The sequence below is a fragment of the Schistocerca gregaria genome, chromosome 2, assembly GCF_023897955.1.
Source record: "Schistocerca gregaria isolate iqSchGreg1 chromosome 2, iqSchGreg1.2, whole genome shotgun sequence".
In the NCBI taxonomy this organism is placed as follows: domain Eukaryota; kingdom Metazoa; phylum Arthropoda; class Insecta; order Orthoptera; family Acrididae; genus Schistocerca; species Schistocerca gregaria.
This window is the reverse complement of record NC_064921.1, coordinates 967975926-967999241: the sequence shown is the minus strand read 5'-3', so window position 1 is coordinate 967999241 and position 23316 is coordinate 967975926. Positions and strand designations below refer to the sequence as shown.

General features: G+C 46.5%; 36 non-coding genes across 36 annotated transcripts; 18 read left to right on the top strand and 18 right to left on the bottom strand.

The window, feature by feature from the left end:
• Positions 1-664: 664 nt before the first annotated feature.
• On the bottom strand, positions 665-736 carry Trnaq-uug (transfer RNA glutamine (anticodon UUG)). The gene has a single exon. It is a non-coding gene; the product is annotated as a tRNA-Gln (tRNA).
• A 556-nt stretch (positions 737-1292) lies between these two features.
• Positions 1293-1364, top strand: Trnap-ugg (transfer RNA proline (anticodon UGG)). Its single transcript has one exon. It is a non-coding gene; the product is annotated as a tRNA-Pro (tRNA).
• Positions 1365-1863: 499 nt separating this feature from the next.
• On the bottom strand, positions 1864-1935 carry Trnaq-uug (transfer RNA glutamine (anticodon UUG)). The gene has a single exon. It is a non-coding gene; the product is annotated as a tRNA-Gln (tRNA).
• A 555-nt stretch (positions 1936-2490) lies between these two features.
• On the top strand, positions 2491-2562 carry Trnap-ugg (transfer RNA proline (anticodon UGG)). Its single transcript has one exon. It is a non-coding gene; the product is annotated as a tRNA-Pro (tRNA).
• Positions 2563-3061: 499 nt separating this feature from the next.
• On the bottom strand, positions 3062-3133 carry Trnaq-uug (transfer RNA glutamine (anticodon UUG)). The gene has a single exon. It is a non-coding gene; the product is annotated as a tRNA-Gln (tRNA).
• A 556-nt stretch (positions 3134-3689) lies between these two features.
• On the top strand, positions 3690-3761 carry Trnap-ugg (transfer RNA proline (anticodon UGG)). The gene has a single exon. It is a non-coding gene; the product is annotated as a tRNA-Pro (tRNA).
• Positions 3762-4260: 499 nt separating this feature from the next.
• Trnaq-uug (transfer RNA glutamine (anticodon UUG)) lies at positions 4261-4332 on the bottom strand. Its single transcript has one exon. It is a non-coding gene; the product is annotated as a tRNA-Gln (tRNA).
• A 556-nt stretch (positions 4333-4888) lies between these two features.
• Trnap-ugg (transfer RNA proline (anticodon UGG)) lies at positions 4889-4960 on the top strand. Its single transcript has one exon. It is a non-coding gene; the product is annotated as a tRNA-Pro (tRNA).
• A 499-nt stretch (positions 4961-5459) lies between these two features.
• Positions 5460-5531, bottom strand: Trnaq-uug (transfer RNA glutamine (anticodon UUG)). Its single transcript has one exon. It is a non-coding gene; the product is annotated as a tRNA-Gln (tRNA).
• A 556-nt stretch (positions 5532-6087) lies between these two features.
• Trnap-ugg (transfer RNA proline (anticodon UGG)) lies at positions 6088-6159 on the top strand. The gene has a single exon. It is a non-coding gene; the product is annotated as a tRNA-Pro (tRNA).
• A 499-nt stretch (positions 6160-6658) lies between these two features.
• Positions 6659-6730, bottom strand: Trnaq-uug (transfer RNA glutamine (anticodon UUG)). Its single transcript has one exon. It is a non-coding gene; the product is annotated as a tRNA-Gln (tRNA).
• Positions 6731-7286: 556 nt separating this feature from the next.
• Trnap-ugg (transfer RNA proline (anticodon UGG)) lies at positions 7287-7358 on the top strand. The gene has a single exon. It is a non-coding gene; the product is annotated as a tRNA-Pro (tRNA).
• A 499-nt stretch (positions 7359-7857) lies between these two features.
• On the bottom strand, positions 7858-7929 carry Trnaq-uug (transfer RNA glutamine (anticodon UUG)). Its single transcript has one exon. It is a non-coding gene; the product is annotated as a tRNA-Gln (tRNA).
• A 556-nt stretch (positions 7930-8485) lies between these two features.
• On the top strand, positions 8486-8558 carry Trnap-ugg (transfer RNA proline (anticodon UGG)). Its single transcript has one exon. It is a non-coding gene; the product is annotated as a tRNA-Pro (tRNA).
• A 498-nt stretch (positions 8559-9056) lies between these two features.
• On the bottom strand, positions 9057-9128 carry Trnaq-uug (transfer RNA glutamine (anticodon UUG)). Its single transcript has one exon. It is a non-coding gene; the product is annotated as a tRNA-Gln (tRNA).
• Positions 9129-9684: 556 nt separating this feature from the next.
• Trnap-ugg (transfer RNA proline (anticodon UGG)) lies at positions 9685-9756 on the top strand. Its single transcript has one exon. It is a non-coding gene; the product is annotated as a tRNA-Pro (tRNA).
• Positions 9757-10255: 499 nt separating this feature from the next.
• On the bottom strand, positions 10256-10327 carry Trnaq-uug (transfer RNA glutamine (anticodon UUG)). Its single transcript has one exon. It is a non-coding gene; the product is annotated as a tRNA-Gln (tRNA).
• A 556-nt stretch (positions 10328-10883) lies between these two features.
• Positions 10884-10955, top strand: Trnap-ugg (transfer RNA proline (anticodon UGG)). The gene has a single exon. It is a non-coding gene; the product is annotated as a tRNA-Pro (tRNA).
• A 499-nt stretch (positions 10956-11454) lies between these two features.
• On the bottom strand, positions 11455-11526 carry Trnaq-uug (transfer RNA glutamine (anticodon UUG)). Its single transcript has one exon. It is a non-coding gene; the product is annotated as a tRNA-Gln (tRNA).
• A 556-nt stretch (positions 11527-12082) lies between these two features.
• Positions 12083-12154, top strand: Trnap-ugg (transfer RNA proline (anticodon UGG)). Its single transcript has one exon. It is a non-coding gene; the product is annotated as a tRNA-Pro (tRNA).
• Positions 12155-12653: 499 nt separating this feature from the next.
• Trnaq-uug (transfer RNA glutamine (anticodon UUG)) lies at positions 12654-12725 on the bottom strand. The gene has a single exon. It is a non-coding gene; the product is annotated as a tRNA-Gln (tRNA).
• A 556-nt stretch (positions 12726-13281) lies between these two features.
• Trnap-ugg (transfer RNA proline (anticodon UGG)) lies at positions 13282-13353 on the top strand. The gene has a single exon. It is a non-coding gene; the product is annotated as a tRNA-Pro (tRNA).
• Positions 13354-13852: 499 nt separating this feature from the next.
• Trnaq-uug (transfer RNA glutamine (anticodon UUG)) lies at positions 13853-13924 on the bottom strand. Its single transcript has one exon. It is a non-coding gene; the product is annotated as a tRNA-Gln (tRNA).
• A 555-nt stretch (positions 13925-14479) lies between these two features.
• On the top strand, positions 14480-14551 carry Trnap-ugg (transfer RNA proline (anticodon UGG)). The gene has a single exon. It is a non-coding gene; the product is annotated as a tRNA-Pro (tRNA).
• Positions 14552-15050: 499 nt separating this feature from the next.
• Positions 15051-15122, bottom strand: Trnaq-uug (transfer RNA glutamine (anticodon UUG)). Its single transcript has one exon. It is a non-coding gene; the product is annotated as a tRNA-Gln (tRNA).
• Positions 15123-15678: 556 nt separating this feature from the next.
• Positions 15679-15750, top strand: Trnap-ugg (transfer RNA proline (anticodon UGG)). Its single transcript has one exon. It is a non-coding gene; the product is annotated as a tRNA-Pro (tRNA).
• A 499-nt stretch (positions 15751-16249) lies between these two features.
• Positions 16250-16321, bottom strand: Trnaq-uug (transfer RNA glutamine (anticodon UUG)). Its single transcript has one exon. It is a non-coding gene; the product is annotated as a tRNA-Gln (tRNA).
• Positions 16322-16877: 556 nt separating this feature from the next.
• Positions 16878-16949, top strand: Trnap-ugg (transfer RNA proline (anticodon UGG)). Its single transcript has one exon. It is a non-coding gene; the product is annotated as a tRNA-Pro (tRNA).
• Positions 16950-17448: 499 nt separating this feature from the next.
• Trnaq-uug (transfer RNA glutamine (anticodon UUG)) lies at positions 17449-17520 on the bottom strand. The gene has a single exon. It is a non-coding gene; the product is annotated as a tRNA-Gln (tRNA).
• Positions 17521-18076: 556 nt separating this feature from the next.
• Trnap-ugg (transfer RNA proline (anticodon UGG)) lies at positions 18077-18148 on the top strand. The gene has a single exon. It is a non-coding gene; the product is annotated as a tRNA-Pro (tRNA).
• Positions 18149-18647: 499 nt separating this feature from the next.
• Positions 18648-18719, bottom strand: Trnaq-uug (transfer RNA glutamine (anticodon UUG)). Its single transcript has one exon. It is a non-coding gene; the product is annotated as a tRNA-Gln (tRNA).
• A 555-nt stretch (positions 18720-19274) lies between these two features.
• On the top strand, positions 19275-19346 carry Trnap-ugg (transfer RNA proline (anticodon UGG)). The gene has a single exon. It is a non-coding gene; the product is annotated as a tRNA-Pro (tRNA).
• Positions 19347-19845: 499 nt separating this feature from the next.
• Trnaq-uug (transfer RNA glutamine (anticodon UUG)) lies at positions 19846-19917 on the bottom strand. Its single transcript has one exon. It is a non-coding gene; the product is annotated as a tRNA-Gln (tRNA).
• A 1126-nt stretch (positions 19918-21043) lies between these two features.
• Positions 21044-21115, bottom strand: Trnaq-uug (transfer RNA glutamine (anticodon UUG)). The gene has a single exon. It is a non-coding gene; the product is annotated as a tRNA-Gln (tRNA).
• Positions 21116-21671: 556 nt separating this feature from the next.
• On the top strand, positions 21672-21743 carry Trnap-ugg (transfer RNA proline (anticodon UGG)). Its single transcript has one exon. It is a non-coding gene; the product is annotated as a tRNA-Pro (tRNA).
• Positions 21744-22870: 1127 nt separating this feature from the next.
• Positions 22871-22942, top strand: Trnap-ugg (transfer RNA proline (anticodon UGG)). Its single transcript has one exon. It is a non-coding gene; the product is annotated as a tRNA-Pro (tRNA).
• Positions 22943-23316: the final 374 nt, after the last annotated feature.

The following is a 23316-nucleotide window of genomic DNA, read 5'->3' as shown; positions in this document are numbered from 1 at the left end:
TCTCTTTGAGAATATGGTCCAGATTGGTTGCTGCACCTAGCAAGTGCGGCAAGATCTCAGTAGGTGGCGGGATGCACAGATGCTTACTTGTGCGGCCTGTTGGTCTAGGGGTATGTTTCCTGCTTTGGGTGCAGTAGGTCCCGGGTTCAAATCCCACAGAGGCCCTACTTTTCACTTTCGCGACAACCAAGCACTACGATAAACTAGCGAGTCTCTGAAAGTAGACCATGCAACAGGACAAACTGCATGTCGTGCCACCGGCCAATGATACTGGCAAGTGCGTCTTCTGGAAAGTAAATCTACGAAGCAGGATTAAGCCGTCTTCGATTACCTATATCTATATCTAAAGACTGACACGTATAACGATTCTATTGGTTTCCCAGGAACTAGTACATCGCATGCACGTTTGTTAAATGCACGCGCATGCAGCACCCATAACGGAGAGATACTGGGACCAGCAGCTGAGGTCGTCTTTTCGCAGTTTAACCCCTTACGTTCCATTATTAACCCTAGTAGCAAAAGCATAAGCATTTGGAGCGTTCCCCAATCACGTGTGGACGGCTATTAACAATTTGCATTACATGATCCTAGCTAAAATTCTGGATATACAATTCCAACTACCAGCTCGTACACATTTCTAGAAACGATCGCAAAACACAGAGTCAGGTTCCACCGAGACTCGAACTCGGATCGCTGGATTCAAAGTCCAGAGGGCTAACCATTACACTATGGAACCGGGTGGCTCTAGCCGACTTAAATTGAGCAGCATTTTGACATTAAACCGATAAGCTGCGATTTATTACATGTAGCGTCCTCAGGAAGTGTTTGCGTGGCTAATGACGCAACCAAGTAGGCTGAAAGTGGAGGGAGCAACTTGGAATGTAGCTAGAATTCTTGCCATTATTCGTACATGAAGTGATGTCAAAGGGTCAGGTAATCAAATTCGCGGAACAGCCACTTTCGTATGGTGAATGCTTTGTGCTGGATGCAGCCTAGCTATGAAAACAGCTATGGACACAGAGTACTGTCGAAAAGTGCGTGCTGTCACACAACGCTACGTAGTAGGCGGATGGTGCGTGACACGATAACATTTGCACTTCACACGATCGACATACTGTTACACAACTCAAGCAGCTCTTTCAGCCTTCACATACACTGGTCCTCAGCACAGCTCATGTTGTAGGAGTAGGATTAAGAAATCTCTTTGAGAATATGGTCCAGATTGGTTGCTGCACCTAGCAAGTGCGGCAAGATCTGAGTAGGTGGCGGGATGCACAGATGCTTCCTTGTGCGGCCTGTTGGTCTAGGGGTATGATTCCTGCTTTGGGTGCAGGAGGTCCCGGGTTCAAATCCCCGACAGGCCCTACTTTTCACTTTCGCGACAACCAAGCACTACGATAAACTAGCGAGTCTCTGAAAGTAGACCATGCAACAGGACAAACTGCATGTCGTGCCACCGGCCAATGATACTGGCAAGTGCGTCTTGTGGAAAGTAAATCTACGAAGCAGGATTAAGCCGTCTTCGATTACTTATATCTATATCTAAAGACTGACACGTATAACGATTCTATTGGTTTCCCAGGAACTAGTACATCGCATGCACGTTTGTTAAATGCACGCGCATGCAGCACCCAAAACGGAGAGATACTGGGACCAGCAGCTGAGGTCGTCTTTTCGCAGTTTAACCCCTTACGTTCCGTTATTAACCCTAGTAGCAAAAGCATAAGCATTTGGAGCGTTCCCCAATCACGTGTGGACGGCTATTAACAATTTGCATTATATGATCCTAGCTAAAATTCTGGATATACAATTCCAACTACCAGCTCGTACACATTTCTAGAAACGATCGCAAAACACAGAGTCAGGTTCCACCGAGACTCGAACTCGGATCGCTGGATTCAAAGTCCAGAGTGCTAACCATTACACCATGGAACCGGGTGCCTCTAGCCGACTTAAATTGAGCAGCATTTTGACATTAAACAGATAAGCTGCGATTTATTACATGTAGCGTCCTCAGGAAGTGTTTGCGTGGCTAATGACGCAACCAAGTAGGCTGAAAGTGGAGGGAGCAACTTGGAATGTAGCTAGAATTCTTGCCATTATTCGTACATAAGTGATGTCAAAGGGTCAGGTAATCAAATTCGCGGAACAGCCACTTTCGTATGGTGAATGCTTTGTGCTGGATGCAGCCTAGCTATGAAAACAGCTATGGACACAGAGTACTGTCGAAAAGTGCGTGCTGTCACACAACGCTACGTAGTAGGCGGATGGTGCGTGACACGATAACATTTGCACTTCACACGATCGACATACTGTTACACAACTCACGCAGCTCTTTCAGCCTTCACATACACTGGTCCTCAGCACAGCTCATGTTGTAGGAGTAGGATTAAGAAATCTCTTTGAGAATATGGTCCAGATTGGTTGCTGCACCTAGCAAGTGCGGCAAGATCTCAGTAGGTGGCGGGATGCACAGATGCTTCCTTGTGCGGCCTGTTGGTCTAGGGGTATGATTCCTGCTTTGGGTGCAGGAGGTCCCGCGTTCAAATCCCGGACAGGCCCTACTTTTCACTTTCGCGACAACCAAGCACTACGATAAACTAGCTAGTCTCTGAAAGTAGACCATGCAACAGGACAAACTGCATGTCGTGCCACCGGCCAATGATACTGGCAAGTGCGTCTTGTGGAAAGTAAATCTACGAAGCAGGATTAAGCCGTCTTCGATTACTTATATCTATATCTAAAGACTGACACGTATAACGATTCTATTGGTTTCCCAGGAACTAGTACATCGCATGCACGTTTGTTAAATGCACGCGCATGCAGCACCCAAAACGGAGTGATGCTGGGACAAGCAGCTGTGGTCGTCTTCTCGCAGTTGAAACCCCTACGTTCCGTTATTAATCCTAGTAGCAAAAGCATAAGCATTTGGAGCGTTCCCCAATCACGTGTGGACGGCTATTAACAATTTGCATTACATGATCCTAGCTAAAATTCTGGATATACAATTCCAACTACCAGCTCGTACACATTTCCAGAAACGATCGCAAAACACAGAGTCAGGTTCCACCGAGACTCGAACTCGGATCGCTGGATTCAAAGTCCAGAGTGCTAACCATTAAACCACGGAACCGGGTGCCTCTAACGGACTTAAATTGAGCAGCATGTTGACATTAAACCGATAAGCTGCGATTTATTACATGTAGCGTCTTCAGGAAGTGTTTGCGTGGCTAATGACGCAACCAAGTAGGCTAAAAGTGGAGGGAGCAACTTGGAATGTAGCTATAATTCTTGCCATTATTCGTACATGAAGTGATGTCAAAGGGTCAGGTAATCAAATTCGCGGAACAGCCACTTTCGTATGGTGAATGCTTTGTGCTGGATGCAGCCTAGCTATGAAAACAGCTATGGACACAGAGTACTGTCGAAAAGTGCGTGCTGTCACACAACGCTATGTAGTGGGCGGATGGTGCGTGACACGATAACATTTGCACTTCACACGATCGACATACTGTTACACAACTCAAGAAGCTCTTTCAGCCTTCACATACACTGGTCCTCAGCACAGCTCATGTTGTAGGAGTAGGATTAAGAAATCTCTTTGAGAATATGGTCCAGATTGGATGCTGCACATAGCAAGTGCGGCAAGATCTCAGTAGGTGGCGGGATGCAAAGATGCTTCCTTGTGCGGCCTGTTGGTCTAGGGGTATGATTCCTGCTTTGGGTGCAGTAGGTCCCGGGTTCAAATCCCGGACAGGTCCTACTTTTCACTTTCGCGACAACCAAGCACTACGATAAACTAGCGAGTCTCTGAAAGTAGACCATGCAACAGGACAAACTGCATGTCGTGCCACCGGCCAATGATACTGGCAAGTGCGTCTTGTGGAAAGTAAATCTACGAAGCAGGATTAAGCCGTCTTCGATTACTTATATCTATATCTAAAGACTGACACGTATAACGATTCTATTGGTTTCCCAGGAACTAGTACATCGCATGCACGTTTGTTAAATGCACGCGCATGCAGCACCCAAAACGGAGAGATCCTGGGACCAGCAGCTGAGGTCTTCTTTTCGCAGTTTAACCCCTTACGTTCCGTTATTAACCCTAGTAGCAAAAGCATAAGCATTTGGAGCGTTCCCCAATCACGTGTGGACGGCTATTAACAATTTGCATTACATGATCCTAGCTAAAATTCTGGATATACAATTCCAACTACCAGCTCGTACACATTTCTAGAAACGATCGCAAAACACAGAGTCAGGTTCCACCGAGACTCGAACTCGGATCGCTGGATTCAAAGTCCAGAGTGCTAACCATTACACCATGGAACCGGGTGCCTCTAGCCGACTTAAATTGAGCAGCATGTTGACATTAAACCGATAAGCTGCGATTTATTACATGTAGCGTCTTCAGGAAGTGTTTGCGTGGCTAATGACGCAACCAAGTAGGCTGAAAGTGGAGGGAGCAACTTGGAATGTAGCTAGAATTCTTGCCATTATTCGTACATGAAGTGATGTCAAAGGGTCAGGTAATCAAATTCTCGGAACAGCCACTTTCGTATGGTGAATGCTTTGTGCTGGAAGCAGCCTAGCTATGAAAACAGCTATGGACACAGAGTACTGTCGAAAAGTGCGTGCTGTCACACAACGCTACGTAGTACTCGGATGGTGCGTGACACGATAACATTTGCACTTCACACGATCGACATACTGTTACACAACTCAAGAAGCTCTTTCAGCCTTCACATACACTGGTCCTCAGCACAGCTCATGTTGTAGGAGTAGGATTAAGAAATCTCTTTGAGAATATGGTCCAGATTGGATGCTGCACATAGCAAGTGCGGCAAGATCTCAGTAGGTGGCGGGATGCAAAGATGCTTCCTTGTGCGGCCTGTTGGTCTAGGGGTATGATTCCTGCTTTGGGTGCAGTAGGTCCCGGGTTCAAATCCCGGACAGGCCCTACTTTTCACTTTCGCGACAACCAAGCACTACCATAAACTAGCGAGTCTCTGAAAGTAGACCATGCAACAGGACAAACTGCATGTCGTGCCACCGGCCAATGATACTGGCAAGTGCGTCTTGTGGAAAGTAAATCTACGAAGCAGGATTAAGCCGTCTTCGATTACTTATATCTATATCTAAAGACTGACACTTATAACGATTCTATTGGTTTCCCAGGAACTAGTACATCGCATGCACGTTTGTTAAATGCACGCGCATGCAGCACCCAAAACGGAGAGATACTGGGACCAGCAGCTGACGTCGTCTTTTCGCAGTTTAACCCCTTACGTTCCGTTATTAACCCTAGTAGCAAAAGCATAAGCATTTGGAGCGTTCCCCAATCACGTGTGGACGGCTATTAACAATTTGCATTACATGATCCTAGCTAAAATTCTGGATATACAATTCCAACTACCAGCTCGTACACATTTCTAGAAACGATCGCAAAACACAGAGTCAGGTTCCACCGAGACTCGAACTCGGATCGCTGGATTCAAAGTCCAGAGTGCTAACCATTACACCATGGAACCGGGTGCCTCTAGCCGACTTAAATTGAGCAGCATGTTGACATTAAACCGATAAGCTGCGATTTATTACATGTAGCGTCTTCAGGAAGTGTTTGCGTGGCTAATGACGCAACCAAGTAGGCTGAAAGTGGAGGGAGCAACTTGGAATGTAGCTAGAATTCTTGCCATTATTCGTACATGAAGTGATGTCAAAGGGTCAGGTAATCAAATTCTCGGAACAGCCACTTTCGTATGGTGAATGCTTTGTGCTGGAAGCAGCCTAGCTATGAAAACAGCTATGGACACAGAGTACTGTCGAAAAGTGCGTGCTGTCACACAACGCTACGTAGTACTCGGATGGTGCGTGACACGATAACATTTGCACTTCACACGATCGACATACTGTTACACAACTCAAGCAGCTCTTTCAGCCTTCACATACACTGGTCCTCAGCACAGCTCATGTTGTAGGAGTAGGATTAAGAAATCTCTTTGAGAATATGGTCCAGATTGGTTGCTGCACCTAGCAAGTGCGGCAAGATCTCAGTAGGTGGCGGGATGCACAGATGCTTCCTTGTGCGGCCTGTTGGTCTAGGGGTATGACTCCTGCTTTGGGTGCAGGAGGTCCCGGGTTCAAATCCCAGAGAGGCCCTACTTTTCACTTTCGCGACAACCAAGCACTACGATAAACTAGCGAGTCTCTGAAAGTAGACCATGCAACAGGACAAACTGCATGTCGTGCCACCGGCCAATGATACTGGCAAGTGCGTCTTGGGGAAAGTAAATCTACGAAGCAGGATTAAGCCGTCTTCGATTACTTATATCTATATCTAAAGACTGACACGTATAACGATTCTATTGGTTTCCCAGGAACTAGTACATCGCATGCACGTTTGTTAAATGCACGCGCATGCAGCACCCAAAACGGAGTGATGCTGGGACAAGCAGCTGAGGTCGTCTTCTCGCAGTTGAAACCCTTACGTTCCGTTATTAATCCTAGTAGCAAAAGCATAAGCATTTGGAGCGTTCCCCAATCACGTGTGGACGGCTATTAACAATTTGCATTACATGATCCTAGCTAAAATTCTGGATATACAATTCCAACTACCAGCTCGTACACATTTCTAGAAACGATCGCAAAACACAGAGTCAGGTTCCACCGAGACTCGAACTCGGATCGCTGGATTCAAAGTCCAGAGTGCTAACCATTACACCACGGAACCGGGTGCCTCTAATGGACTTAAATTGAGCAGCATTTTGACATTAAACCGATAAGCTGCGATTTATTACAAGTAGCGTCCTCAGGAAGTGTTTGCGTGGCTAATGACGCAACCAAGTAGGCTGAAAGTGGAGGGAGCAACTTGGAATGTAGCTAGAATTCTTGCCATTATTCGTACATGAAGTGATGTCAAAGGGTCAGGTAATCAAATTCGCGGAACAGCCACTTTCGTATGGTGAATGCTTTGTGCTGGATGCAGCCTAGCTATGAAAACAGCTATGGACACAGAGTACTGTCGAAAAGTGCGTGCTGTCACACAACGCTATGTAGTAGGCGGATGGTGCGTGACACGATAACATTTGCACTTCACACGATCGACATACTGTTACACAACTCAAGCAGCTCTTTCAGCCTTCACATACACTGGTCCTCAGCACAGCTCATGTTGTAGGAGTAGGATTAAGAAATCTCTTTGAGAATATGGTCCAGATTGGTTGCTGCACCTAGCAAGTGCGGCAAGATCTCAGTAGGTGGCGGGATGCACAGATGCTTCCTTGTGCGGCCTGTTGGTCTAGGGGTATGATTCCTGCTTTGGGTGCAGGAGGTCCCGGGTTCAAATCCCAGACAGGCCCTCCTTTTCACTTTCGCGACAACCAAGCACTACGATAAACTAGCGAGTCTCTGAAAGTAGACCATGCAACAGGACAAACTGCATGTCGTGCCACCGGCCAATGATACTGGCAAGTGCGTCTTGTGGAAAGTAAATCTACGAAGCAGGATTAAGCCGTCTTCGATTACTTATATCTATATCTAAAGACTGACACGTATAACGATTCTATTGGTTTCCCAGGAACTAGTACATCGCATGCACGTTTGTTAAATGCACGCGCATGCAGCACCCAAAACGGAGTGATGCTGGGACAAGCAGCTGTGGTCGTCTTCTCGCAGTTGAAACCCTTACGTTCCGTTATTAATCCTAGTAGCAAAAGCATAAGCATTTGGAGCGTTCCCCAATCACGTGTGGACGGCTATTAACAATTTGCATTACATGATCCTAGCTAAAATTCTGGATATACAATTCCAACTACCAGCTCATACACATTTCTAGAAACGATCGCAAAACACAGAGTCAGGTTCCACCGAGACTCGAACTCGGTTCGCTGGATTCAAAGTCCAGAGTGCTAACCATTACACCATGGAACCGGATGCCTCTAACGGACTTAAATTTAGCAGCATTTTGACATTAAACCGATATGCTGCGATTTATTACATGTAGCGTCGTCAGGAAGTGTTTGCGTGGCTAATGACGCAACCAAGTAGGCTGAAAGTGGAGGGAGCAACTTGGAATGTAGCTAGAATTCTTGCCATTATTCGTACATGAAGTGATGTCAAAGGGTCAGGTAATCAAATTCGCGGAACAGCCACTTTCGTATGGTGAATGCTTTGTGCTGGATGCAGCCTAGCTATGAAAACAGCTATGGACACAGAGTACTGTCGAAAAGTGCGTGCTGTCACACAACGCTACGTAGTAGGCGGATGGTGCGTGACACGATAACATTTGCACTTCACACGATCGACATACTGTTACACAACTCAAGCAGCTCTTTCAGCCTTCACATACACTGGTCCTCAGCACAGCTCATGTTGTAGGAGTAGGATTAAGAAATCTCTTTGAGAATATGGTCCAGATTGGTTGCTGCACCTAGCAAGTGCGGCAAGATCTCAGTAGGTAGCGGGATGCACAGATGCTTCCTTGTGCGGCCTGTTGGTCTAGGGGTATGATTCCTGCTTTGGGTGCAGGAGGTCCCGGGTTCAAATCCCGGTCAGGCACTACTTTTCACTTTCGCGACAACCAAGCACTACGATAAACTAGTGAGTCTCTGAAAGTAGACCATGCAACAGGACAAACTGCATGTCGTGCAACCGGCCAATGATACTGGCAAGTGCGTCTTGTGGAAAGTAAATCTACGAAGCAGGATTAAGCCGTCTTCGATTACTTATATCTATATCTAAAGACTGACACGTATAACGATTCTATTGGTTTCCCAGGATCTAGTACATCGCATGCACGTTTGTTAAATGCACGCGCATGCAGCACCCAAAACGGAGTGATGCTGGGACAAGCAGCTGTGGTCGTCTTCTCGCAGTTGAAACCCCTATGTTCCGTTATTAATCCTACTAGCAAAAGCATAAGCATTTGGAGCGTTCCCCAATCACGTGTGGACGGCTATTAACAATTTGCATTACATGATCCTAGCTAAAATTCTGGATATACAATTCCAACTACCAGCTCGTACACATTTCTAGAAACGATCGCAAAACACAGAGTCAGGTTCCACCGAGACTCGAACTCGGATCGCTGGATTCAAAGTCCAGAGTGCTAACCATTACACCACGGAACCGGGTGCCTCTAACGGACTTAAATTGAGCAGCATTTTGACATTAAACCGATAAGCTGCGATTTATTACATGTAGCGTCCTCAGGAAGTGTTTGCGTGGCTAATGACGCAACCAAGTAGGCTGAAAGTGGAGGGAGCAACTTGGAATGTAGCTAGAATTCTTGCCATTATTCGTACATGAAGTGATGTCAAAGGGTCAGGTAATCAAATTCGCGGAACAGCCACTTTCGTATGGTGAATGCTTTGTGCTGGATGCAGCCTAGCTATGAAAACAGCTATGGACACAGAGTACTGTCGAAAAGTGCGTGCTGTCACACAACGCTATGTAGTGGGCGGATGGTGCGTGACACGATAACATTTGCACTTCACACGATCGACATACTGTTACACAACTCAAGAAGCTCTTTCAGCCTTCACATACACTGGTCCTCAGCACAGCTCATGTTGTAGGAGTAGGATTAAGAAATCTCTTTGAGAATATGGTCCAGATTGGATGCTGCACATAGCAAGTGCGGCAAGATCTCAGTAGGTGGCGGGATGCAAAGATGCTTCCTTGTGCGGCCTGTTGGTCTAGGGGTATGATTCCTGCTTTGGGTGCAGTAGGTCCCGGGTTCAAATCCCGGACAGGCCCTACTTTTCACTTTCGCGACAACCAAGCACTACCATAAACTAGCGAGTCTCTGAAAGTAGACCATGCAACAGGACAAACTGCATGTCGTGCCACCGGCCAATGATACTGGCAAGTGCGTCTTGTGGAAAGTAAATCTACGAAGCAGGATTAAGCCGTCTTCGATTACTTATATCTATATCTAAAGACTGACACTTATAACGATTCTATTGGTTTCCCAGGAACTAGTACATCGCATGCACGTTTGTTAAATGCACGCGCATGCAGCACCCAAAACGGAGAGATACTGGGACCAGCAGCTGACGTCGTCTTTTCGCAGTTTAACCCCTTACGTTCCGTTATTAACCCTAGTAGCAAAAGCATAAGCATTTGGAGCGTTCCACAATCACGTGTGGACGGCTATTAACAATTTGCATTACATGATCCTAGTTAAAATTCTGGATATACAATTCCAACTACCAGCTCGTACACATTTCTAGAAACGATCGCAAAACACAGAGTCAGGTTCCACCGAGACTCGAACTCGGATCGCTGGATTCAAAGTCCAGAGTGCTAACCATTACACCATGGAACCGGGTGCCTCTAGCCGACTTAAATTGAGCAGCATGTTGACATTAAACCGATAAGCTGCGATTTATTACATGTAGCGTCCTCAGGAAGTGTTTGCGTGGCTAATGACGCAACCAAGTAGGCTGAAAGTGGAGGGAGCAACTTGGAATGTAGCTAGAATTCTTGCCATTATTCGTACATGAAGTGATGTCAAAGGGTCAGGTAATCAAATTCTCGGAACAGCCACTTTCGTATGGTGAATGCTTTGTGCTGGAAGCAGCCTAGCTATGAAAACAGCTATGGACACAGAGTACTGTCGAAAAGTGCGTGCTGTCACACAACGCTACGTAGTACTCGGATGGTGCGTGACACGATAACATTTGCACTTCACACGATCGACATACTGTTACACAACTCAAGCAGCTCTTTCAGCCTTCACATACACTGGTCCTCAGCACAGCTCATGTTGTAGGAGTAGGATTAAGAAATCTCTTTGAGAATATGGTCCAGATTGGTTGCTGCACCTAGCAAGTGCGGCAAGATCTCAGTAGGTGGCGGGATGCACAGATGGTTCCTTGTGCGGCCTGTTGGTCTAGGGGTATGACTCCTGCTTTGGGTGCAGGAGGTCCAGGGTTCAAATCCCGGAGAGGCCCTACTTTTCACTTTCGCGACAACCAAGCACTACGATAAACTAGCGAGTCTCTGAAAGTAGACCATGCAACAGGACAAACTGCATGTCGTGCCACCGGCCAATGATACTGGCAAGTGCGTCTTGGGGAAAGTAAATCTACGAAGCAGGATTAAGCCGTCTTCGATTACTTATATCTATATCTAAAGACTGACACGTATAACGATTCTATTGGTTTCCCAGGAACTAGTACATCGCATGCACGTTTGTTAAATGCACGCGCATGCAGCACCCAAAACGGAGTGATGCTGGGACAAGCAGCTGAGGTCGTCTTCTCGCAGTTGAAACCCTTACGTTCCGTTATTAAGCCTAGTAGCAAAAGCATAAGCATTTGGAGCGTTCCCCAATCACGTGTGGACGGCTATTAACAATTTGCATTACATGATCCTAGCTAAAATTCTGGATATACAATTCCAACTACCAGCTCGTACACATTTCTAGAAACGATCGCAAAACACAGAGTCAGGTTCCACCGAGACTCGAACTCGGATCGCTGGATTCAAAGTCCAGAGTGCTAACCATTACACCACGGAACCGGGTGCCTCTAACGGACTTAAATTGAGCAGCATTTTGACATTAAACCGATATGCTGCGATTTATTACATGTAGCGTCCTCAGGAAGTGTTTGCGTGGCTAATGACGCAACCAAGTAGGCTGAAAGTGGAGGGAGCAACTTGGAATGTAGCTAGAATTCTTGCCATTATTCGTACATGAAGTGATGTCAAAGGGTCAGGTAATCAAATTCGCGGAACAGCCACTTTCGTATGGTGAATGCTTTGTGCTGGATGCAGCCTAGCTATGAAAACAGCTATGGACACAGAGTACTGTCGAAAAGTGCGTGCTGTCACACAACGCTATGTAGTAGGCGGATGGTGCGTGACACGATAACATTTGCACTTCACACGATCGACATACTGTTACACAACTCAAGCAGCTCTTTCAGCCTTCACATACACTGGTCCTCAGCACAGCTCATGTTGTAGGAGTAGGATTAAGAAATCTCTTTGAGAATATGGTCCAGATTGGTTGCTGCACCTAGCAAGTGCGGCAAGATCTCAGTAGGTGGCGGGATGCACAGATGCTTCCTTGTGCGGCCTGTTGGTCTAGGGGTATGATTCCTGCTTTGGGTGCAGGAGGTCCCGGGTTCAAATCCCAGAGAGGCCCTACTTTTCACTTTCGCGACAACCAAGCACTACGATAAACTAGCGAGTCTCTGAAAGTAGACCATGCAACAGGACAAACTGCATGTCGTGCCACCGGCCAATGATACTGGCAAGTGCGTCTTGTGGAAAGTAAATCTACGAAGCAGGATTAAGCCGTCTTCGATTACTTATATCTATATCTAAAGACTGACACGTATAACGATTCTATTGGTTTCCCAGGAACTAGTACATCGCATGCACGTTTGTTAAATGCACGCGCATGCAGCACCCAAAACGGAGAGATACTGGGACCAGCAGCTGACGTCGTCTTTTCGCAGTTTAACCCCTTACGTTCCGTTATTAAGCCTAGTAGCAAAAGCATAAGCATTTGGAGCGTTCCCCAATCACGTGTGGACGGCTATTAACAATTTGCATTACATGATCCTAGTTAAAATTCTGGATATACAATTCCAACTACCAGCTCGTACACATTTCTAGAAACGATCGCAAAACACAGAGTCAGGTTCCACCGAGACTCGAACTCGGATCGCTGGATTCAAAGTCCAGAGTGCTAACCATTACACCATGGAACCGGGTGCCTCTAGCCGACTTAAATTGAGCAGCATGTTGACATTAAACCGATAAGCTGCGATTTATTACATGTAGCGTCCTCAGGAAGTGTTTGCGTGGCTAATGACGCAACCAAGTAGGCTGAAAGTGGAGGGAGCAACTTGGAATGTAGCTAGAATTCTTGCCATTATTCGTACATGAAGTGATGTCAAAGGGTCAGGTAATCAAATTCTCGGAACAGCCACTTTCGTATGGTGAATGCTTTGTGCTGGAAGCAGCCTAGCTATGAAAACAGCTATGGACACAGAGTACTGTCGAAAAGTGCGTGCTGTCACACAACGCTACGTAGTACTCGGATGGTGCGTGACACGATAACATTTGCACTTCACACGATCGACATACTGTTACACAACTCAAGCAGCTCTTTCAGCCTTCACATACACTGGTCCTCAGCACAGCTCATGTTGTAGGAGTAGGATTAAGAAATCTCTTTGAGAATATGGTCCAGATTGGTTGCTGCACCTAGCAAGTGCGGCAAGATCTCAGTAGGTGGCGGGATGCACAGATGGTTCCTTGTGCGGCCTGTTGGTCTAGGGGTATGACTCCTGCTTTGGGTGCAGGAGGTCCTGGGTTCAAATCCTGGAGAGGCCCTACTTTTCACTTTCGCGACAACCAAGCACTACGATAAACTAGCGAGTCTCTGAAAGTAGACCATGCAACAGGACAAACTGCATGTCGTGCCACCGGCCAATGATACTGGCAAGTGCGTCTTGTGGAAAGTAAATCTACGAAGCAGGATTAAGCCGTCTTCGATTACTTATATCTATATCTAAAGACTGACACGTATAACGATTCTATTGGTTTCCCAGGAACTAGTACATCGCATGCACGTTTGTTAAATGCACGCGCATGCAGCACCCAAAACGGAGTGATGCTGGGACAAGCAGCTGTGGTCGTCTTCTCGCAGTTGAAACCCTTACGTTCCGTTATTAATCCTAGTAGCAAAAGCATAAGCATTTGGAGCGTTCCCCAATCACGTGTGGACGGCTATTAACAATTTGCATTACATGATCCTAGCTAAAATTCTGGATATACAATTCCAACTACCAGCTCGTACACATTTCTAGAAACGATCGCAAAACACAGAGTCAGGTTCCACCGAGACTCGAACTCGGATCGCTGGATTCAAAGTCCAGAGTGCTAACCATTACACCATGGAACCGGGTGCCTCTAACGGACTTAAATTTAGCAGCATTTTGACATTAAACCGATATGCTGCGATTTATTACATGTAGCGTCCCAGGAAGTGTTTGCGTGGCTAATGACGCAACCAAGTAGGCTGAAAGTGGAGGGAGCAACTTGGAATGTAGCTATAATTCTTGCCATTATTCGTACATGAAGTGATGTCAAAGGGTCAGGTAATCAAATTCGCGGAACAGCCACTTTCGTATGGTGAATGCTTTGTGCTGGATGCAGCCTAGCTATGAAAACAGCTATGGACACAGAGTACTGTCGAAAAGTGCGTGCTGTCACACAACGCTATGTAGTAGGCGGATGGTGCGTGACACGATAACATTTGCACTTCACACGATCGACATACTGTTACACAACTCAAGCAGCTCTTTCAGCCTTCACATACACTGGTCCTCAGCACAGCTCATGTTGTAGGAGTAGGATTAAGAAATCTCTTTGAAAATATGGTCCAGATTGGATGCTGCACATAGCAAGTGCGGCAAGATCTCAGTAGGTGGCGGGATGCAAAGATGCTTCCTTGTGCGGCCTGTTGGTCTAGGGGTATGATTCCTGCTTTGGGTGCAGTAGGTCCCGGGTTCAAATCCCGGACAGGCCCTACTTTTCACTTTCGCGACAACCAAGCACTACCATAAACTAGCGAGTCTCTGAAAGTAGACCATGCAACAGGACAAACTGCATGTCGTGCCACCGGCCAATGATACTGGCAAGTGCGTCTTGTGGAAAGTAAATCTACGAAGCAGGATTAAGCCGTCTTCGATTACTTATATCTATATCTAAAGACTGACACTTATAACGATTCTATTGGTTTCCCAGGAACTAGTACATCGCATGCACGTTTGTTAAATGCACGCGCATGCAGCACCCAAAACGGAGAGATACTGGGACCAGCAGCTGACGTCGTCTTTTCGCAGTTTAACCCCTTACGTTCCGTTATTAACCCTAGTAGCAAAAGCATAAGCATTTGGAGCGTTCCACAATCACGTGTGGACGGCTATTAACAATTTGCATTACATGATCCTAGTTAAAATTCTGGATATACAATTCCAACTACCAGCTCGTACACATTTCTAGAAACGATCGCAAAACACAGAGTCAGGTTCCACCGAGACTCGAACTCGGATCGCTGGATTCAAAGTCCAGAGTGCTAACCATTACACCATGGAACCGGGTGCCTCTAGCGGACTTAAATTGAGCAGCATGTTGACATTAAACCGATAAGCTGCGATTTATTACATGTAGCGTCCTCAGGAAGTGTTTGCGTGGCTAATGACGCAACCAAGTAGGCTGAAAGTGGAGGGAGCAACTTGGAATGTAGCTAGAATTCTTGCCATTATTCGTACATGAAGTGATGTCAAAGGGTCAGGTAATCAAATTCTCGGAACAGCCACTTTCGTATGGTGAATGCTTTGTGCTGGAAGCAGCCTAGCTATGAAAACAGCTATGGACACAGAGTACTGTCGAAAAGTGCGTGCTGTCACACAACGCTACGTAGTACTCGGATGGTGCGTGACACGATAACATTTGCACTTCACACGATCGACATACTGTTACACAACTCAAGCAGCTCTTTCAGCCTTCACATACACTGGTCCTCAGCACAGCTCATGTTGTAGGAGTAGGATTAAGAAATCTCTTTGAGAATATGGTCCAGATTGGTTGCTGCACCTAGCAAGTGCGGCAAGATCTCAGTAGGTGGCGGGATGCACAGATGGTTCCTTGTGCGGCCTGTTGGTCTAGGGGTATGACTCCTGCTTTGGGTGCAGGAGGTCCAGGGTTCAAATCCCGGAGAGGCCCTACTTTTCACTTTCGCGACAACCAAGCACTACGATAAACTAGCGAGTCTCTGAAAGTAGACCATGCAACAGGACAAACTGCATGTCGTGCCACCGGCCAATGATACTGGCAAGTGCGTCTTGGGGAAAGTAAATCTACGAAGCAGGATTAAGCCGTCTTCGATTACTTATATCTATATCTAAAGACTGACACGTATAACGATTCTATTGGTTTCCCAGGAACTAGTACATCGCATGCACGTTTGTTAAATGCACGCGCATGCAGCACCCAAAACGGAGTGATGCTGGGACAAGCAGCTGAGGTCGTCTTCTCGCAGTTGAAACCCTTACGTTCCGTTATTAAGCCTAGTAGCAAAAGCATAAGCATTTGGAGCGTTCCCCAATCACGTGTGGACGGCTATTAACAATTTGCATTACATGATCCTAGCTAAAATTCTGGATATACAATTCCAACTACCAGCTCGTACACATTTCTAGAAACGATCGCAAAACACAGAGTCAGGTTCCACCGAGACTCGAACTCGGATCGCTGGATTCAAAGTCCAGAGTGCTAACCATTACACCACGGAACCGGGTGCCTCTAACGGACTTAAATTGAGCAGCATTTTGACATTAAACCGATATGCTGCGATTTATTACATGTAGCGTCCTCAGGAAGTGTTTGCGTGGCTAATGACGCAACCAAGTAGGCTGAAAGTGGAGGGAGCAACTTGGAATGTAGCTAGAATTCTTGCCATTATTCGTACATGAAGTGATGTCAAAGGGTCAGGTAATCAAATTCGCGGAACAGCCACTTTCGTATGGTGAATGCTTTGTGCTGGATGCAGCCTAGCTATGAAAACAGCTATGGACACAGAGTACTGTCGAAAAGTGCGTGCTGTCACACAACGCTATGTAGTAGGCGGATGGTGCGTGACACGATAACATTTGCACTTCACACGATCGACATACTGTTACACAACTCAAGCAGCTCTTTCAGCCTTCACATACACTGGTCCTCAGCACAGCTCATGTTGTAGGAGTAGGATTAAGAAATCTCTTTGAGAATATGGTCCAGATTGGTTGCTGCACCTAGCAAGTGCGGCAAGATCTCAGTAGGTGGCGGGATGCACAGATGCTTCCTTGTGCGGCCTGTTGGTCTAGGGGTATGATTCCTGCTTTGGGTGCAGGAGGTCCCGGGTTCAAATCCCAGAGAGGCCCTACTTTTCACTTTCGCGACAACCAAGCACTACGATAAACTAGCGAGTCTCTGAAAGTAGACCATGCAACAGGACAAACTGCATGTCGTGCCACCGGCCAATGATACTGGCAAGTGCGTCTTGTGGAAAGTAAATCTACGAAGCAGGATTAAGCCGTCTTCGATTACTTATATCTATATCTAAAGACTGACACGTATAACGATTCTATTGGTTTCCCAGGAACTAGTACATCGCATGCACGTTTGTTAAATGCACGCGCATGCAGCACCCAAAACGGAGAGATACTGGGACCAGCAGCTGACGTCGTCTTTTCGCAGTTTAACCCCTTACGTTCCGTTATTAAGCCTAGTAGCAAAAGCATAAGCATTTGGAGCGTTCCCCAATCACGTGTGGACGGCTATTAACAATTTGCATTACATGATCCTAGTTAAAATTCTGGATATACAATTCCAACTACCAGCTCGTACACATTTCTAGAAACGATCGCAAAACACAGAGTCAGGTTCCACCGAGACTCGAACTCGGATCGCTGGATTCAAAGTCCAGAGTGCTAACCATTACACCATGGAACCGGGTGCCTCTAGCCGACTTAAATTGAGCAGCATGTTGACATTAAACCGATAAGCTGCGATTTATTACATGTAGCGTCCTCAGGAAGTGTTTGCGTGGCTAATGACGCAACCAAGTAGGCTGAAAGTGGAGGGAGCAACTTGGAATGTAGCTAGAATTCTTGCCATTATTCGTACATGAAGTGATGTCAAAGGGTCAGGTAATCAAATTCTCGGAACAGCCACTTTCGTATGGTGAATGCTTTGTGCTGGAAGCAGCCTAGCTATGAAAACAGCTATGGACACAGAGTACTGTCGAAAAGTGCGTGCTGTCACACAACGCTACGTAGTACTCGGATGGTGCGTGACACGATAACATTTGCACTTCACACGATCGACATACTGTTACACAACTCAAGCAGCTCTTTCAGCCTTCACATACACTGGTCCTCAGCACAGCTCATGTTGTAGGAGTAGGATTAAGAAATCTCTTTGAGAATATGGTCCAGATTGGTTGCTGCACCTAGCAAGTGCGGCAAGATCTCAGTAGGTGGCGGGATGCACAGATGGTTCCTTGTGCGGCCTGTTGGTCTAGGGGTATGACTCCTGCTTTGGGTGCAGGAGGTCCTGGGTTCAAATCCTGGAGAGGCCCTACTTTTCACTTTCGCGACAACCAAGCACTACGATAAACTAGCGAGTCTCTGAAAGTAGACCATGCAACAGGACAAACTGCATGTCGTGCCACCGGCCAATGATACTGGCAAGTGCGTCTTGTGGAAAGTAAATCTACGAAGCAGGATTAAGCCGTCTTCGATTACTTATATCTATATCTAAAGACTGACACGTATAACGATTCTATTGGTTTCCCAGGAACTAGTACATCGCATGCACGTTTGTTAAATGCACGCGCATGCAGCACCCAAAACGGAGTGATGCTGGGACAAGCAGCTGTGGTCGTCTTCTCGCAGTTGAAACCCTTACGTTCCGTTATTAATCCTAGTAGCAAAAGCATAAGCATTTGGAGCGTTCCCCAATCACGTGTGGACGGCTATTAACAATTTGCATTACATGATCCTAGCTAAAATTCTGGATATACAATTCCAACTACCAGCTCGTACACATTTCTAGAAACGATCGCAAAACACAGAGTCAGGTTCCACCGAGACTCGAACTCGGATCGCTGGATTCAAAGTCCAGAGTGCTAACCATTACACCATGGAACCGGGTGCCTCTAACGGACTTAAATTTAGCAGCATTTTGACATTAAACCGATATGCTGCGATTTATTACATGTAGCGTCCCAGGAAGTGTTTGCGTGGCTAATGACGCAACCAAGTAGGCTGAAAGTGGAGGGAGCAACTTGGAATGTAGCTATAATTCTTGCCATTATTCGTACATGAAGTGATGTCAAAGGGTCAGGTAATCAAATTCGCGGAACAGCCACTTTCGTATGGTGAATGCTTTGTGCTGGATGCAGCCTAGCTATGAAAACAGCTATGGACACAGAGTACTGTCGAAAAGTGCGTGCTGTCACACAACGCTATGTAGTAGGCGGATGGTGCGTGACACGATAACATTTGCACTTCACACGATCGACATACTGTTACACAACTCAAGCAGCTCTTTCAGCCTTCACATACACTGGTCCTCAGCACAGCTCATGTTGTAGGAGTAGGATTAAGAAATCTCTTTGAGAATATGGTCCAGATTGGTTGCTGCACCTAGCAAGTGCGGCAAGATCTCAGTAGGTGGCGGGATGCACAGATGCTTCCTTGTGCGGCCTGTTGGTCTAGGGGTATGATTCCTGCTTTGGGTGCAGGAGGTCCCGGGTTCAAATCCCGGACAGGCCCTACTTTTCACTTTCGCGACAACCAAGCATTACGATAAACTAGCGAGTCTCTGAAAGTAGACCATGCAACAGGACAAACTGCATGTCGTGCCACCGGCCAATGATACTGGCAAGTGCGTCTTGTGGAAAGTAAATCAACGAAGCAGGATTAAGCCGTCTTCGATTACTTATATCTATATCTAAAGACTGACACGTATAACGATTCTATTGGTTTCCCAGGAACTAGTACATCGCATGCACGTTTGTTAAATGCACGCGCATGCAGCACCCAAAACGGAGTGATGCTGGGACAAGCAGCTGTGGTCGTCTTCTCGCAGTTGAAACCCTTACGTTCCGTTATTAATCCTAGTAGCAAAAGCATAAGCATTTGGAGCGTTCCCCAATCACGTGTGGACGGCTATTAACAATTTGCATTACATTATCCTAGCTAAAATTCTGGATATACAATTCCAACTACCAGCTCGTACACATTTCTAGAAACGATCGCAAAACACAGAGTCAGGTTCCACCGAGACTCGAACTCGGATCGCTGGATTCAAAGTCCAGAGTGCTAACCATTACACCACGGAACCGGGTGCCTCTAACGGACTTAAATTGAGCAGCATTTTGACATTAAACCGATAAGCTGCGATTTATTACATGTAGCGTCCTCAGGAAGTGTTTGCGTGGCTAATGACGCAACCAAGTAGGCTGAAAGTGGAGGGAGCAACTTGGAATGTAGCTAGAATTCTTGCCATTATTCGTACATGAAGTGATGTCAAAGGGTCAGGTAATCAAATTCGCGGAACAGCCACTTTCGTATGGTGAATGCTTTGTGCTGGATGCAGCCTAGCTATGAAAACAGCTATGGACACAGAGTACTGTCGAAAAGTGCGTGCTGTCACACAACGCTATGTAGTGGGCGGATGGTGCGTGACACGATAACATTTGCACTTCACACGATCGACATACTGTTACACAACTCAAGAAGCTCTTTCAGCCTTCACATACACTGGTCCTCAGCACAGCTCATGTTGTAGGAGTAGGATTAAGAAATCTCTTTGAGAATATGGTCCAGATTGGATGCTGCACATAGCAAGTGCGGCAAGATCTCAGTAGGTGGCGGGATGCAAAGATGCTTCTTGTGCGGCCTGTTGGGCTAGGGGTATGATTCCTGCTTTGGGTGCAGTAGGTCCCGGGTTCAAATCCCGGACAGGCCCTACTTTTCACTTTCGCGACAACCAAGCACTACGATAAACTAGCGAGTCTCTGAAAGTAGACCATGCAACAGGACAAACTGCATGTCGTGCCACCGGCCAATGATACTGGCAAGTGCGTCTTGTGGAAAGTAAATCTACGAAGCAGGATTAAGCCGTCTTCGATTACTTATATCTATATCTAAAGACTGACACGTATAACGATTCTATTGGTTTCCCAGGAACTAGTACATCGCATGCACGTTTGTTAAATGCACGCGCATGCAGCACCCAAAACGGAGTGATGCTGGGACAAGCAGCTGAGGTCGTCTTCTCGCAGTTGAAACCCTTACGTTCCGTTATTAATCCTAGTAGCAAAAGCATAAGCATTTGGAGCGTTCCCCAATTACGTGTGGACGGCTATTAACAATTTGCATTACATGATCCTAGCTAAAATTCTGGATATACAATTCCAACTACCAGCTCGTACACATTTCTAGAAACGATCGCAAAACACAGAGTCAGGTTCCACCGAGACTCGAACTCGGATCGCTGGATTCAAAGTCCAGAGTGCTAACCATTACACCATGGAACCGGGTGCCTCTAACGGACTTAAATTGAGCAGCATTTTGACATTAAACCGATAAGCTGCGATTTATTACATGTAGCGTCCTCAGGAAGTGTTTGCGTGGCTAATGACGCAACCAAGTAGGCTGAAAGTGGAGGGAGCAACTTGGAATGTAGCTAGAATTCTTGCCATTATTCGTACATGAAGTGATGTCAAAGGGTCAGGTAATCAAATTCGCGGAACAGCCACTTTCGTATGGTGAATGCTTTGTGCTGGATGCAGCCTAGCTATGAAAACAGCTATGGACACAGAGTACTGTCGAAAAGTGCGTGCTGTCACACAACGCTATGTAGTAGGCGGATGGTGCGTGACACGATAACATTTGCACTTCACACGATCGACATACTGTTACACAACTCAAGCAGCTCTTTCAGCCTTCACATACACTGGTCCTCAGCACAGCTCATGTTGTAGGAGTAGGATTAAGAAATCTCTTTGAGAATATGGTCCAGATTGGTTGCTGCACCTAGCAAGTGCGGCAAGATCTCAGTAGGTGGCGGGATGCACAGATGCTTCCTTGTGCGGCCTGTTGGTCTAGGGGTATGATTCCTGCTTTGGGTGCAGGAGGTCCCGGGTTCAAATCCCGGTCAGGCCCTACTTTTCACTTTCGCGACAACCAAGCACTACGATAAACTAGTGAGTCTCTGAATGTAGACCATGCAACAGGACAAACTGCATGTCGTGCCACCGGCCAATGATACTGGCAAGTGCGTCTTGTGGAAAGTAAATCTACGAAGCAGGATTAAGCCGTCTTCGATTACTTATATCTATATCTAAAGACTGACACGTATAACGATTCTATTGGTTTCCCAGGATCTAGTACATCGCATGCACGTTTGTTAAATGCACGCGCATGCAGCACCCAAAACGGAGTGATGCTGGGACAAGCAGCTGTGGTCGTCTTCTCGCAGTTGAAACCCCTACGTTCCGTTATTAATCCTAGTAGCAAAAGCATAAGCATTTGGAGCGTTCCCCAATCACGTGTGGACGGCTATTAACAATTTGCATTACATGATCCTAGCTAAAATTCTGGATATACAATTCCAACTACCAGCTCGTACACATTTCTAGAAACGATCGCAAAACACAGAGTGAGGTTCCAACGAGACTCGAACTCGGATCGCTGGTTTCAAAGTCCAGAGTGCTAACCATTACACCATGGAACCGGGTGCCTCTAGCCGACTTAAATTGAGCAGCATTTTGACATTAAACCGATAAGCTGCGATTTATTACATGTAGCGTAGTCAGGAAGTGTTTGCGTGGCTAATGACGCAACCAAGTAGGCTGAAAGTGGAGGGAGCAACTTGGAATGTAGCTAGAATTCTTGCCATTATTCGTACATGAAGTGATGTCAAAGGGTCAGGTAATCAAATTCGCGGAACAGCCACTTTCGTATGGTGAATGCTTTGTGCTGGAAGCAGCCTAGCTATGAAAACAGCTATGGACACAGAGTACTGTCGAAAAGTGCGTGCTGTCACACAACGCTACGTAGTAGGCGGATGGTGCGTGACACGATAACATTTGCACTTCACACGATCGACATACTGTCACACAACTCAAGCAGCACTTTCAGCCTTCACATACACTGGTCCTCAGCAGAGCTCATGTTGTAGGAGTAGGATTAAGAAATCTCTTTGAGAATATGGTCCAGATTGGTTGCTGCACCTAGCAAGTGCGGCAAGATCTCAGTAGGTGGCGGGATGCACAGATGCTTCCTTGTGCGGCCTGTTGGTCTAGGGGTATGATTCCTGCTTTGGGTGCAGGAGGTCCCGGGTTCAAATCCCGGACAGGCCCTACTTCTCACTTTCGCGACAACCAAGCACTACGATACACTAGCGAGTCTCTGAAAGTAGACCATGCAACAGGACAAACTGCATGTCGTGCCACCGGCCAATGATACTGGCAAGTGCGTCTTGTGGAAAGTAAATCTACGAAGCAGGATTAAGCCGTCTTCGACTACTTATATCTATATCTAAAGACTGACACGTATAACGATTCTATTGGTTTCCCAGGAACTAGTACATCGCATGCACGTTTGTTAAATGCACGCGCATGCAGCACCCAAAACGGAGTGATGCTGGGACAAGCAGCTGTGGTCGTCTTCTAGCAGTTGAAACCCCTACGTTCCGTTATTAATCCTAGTAGCAAAAGCATAAGCATTTGGAGCG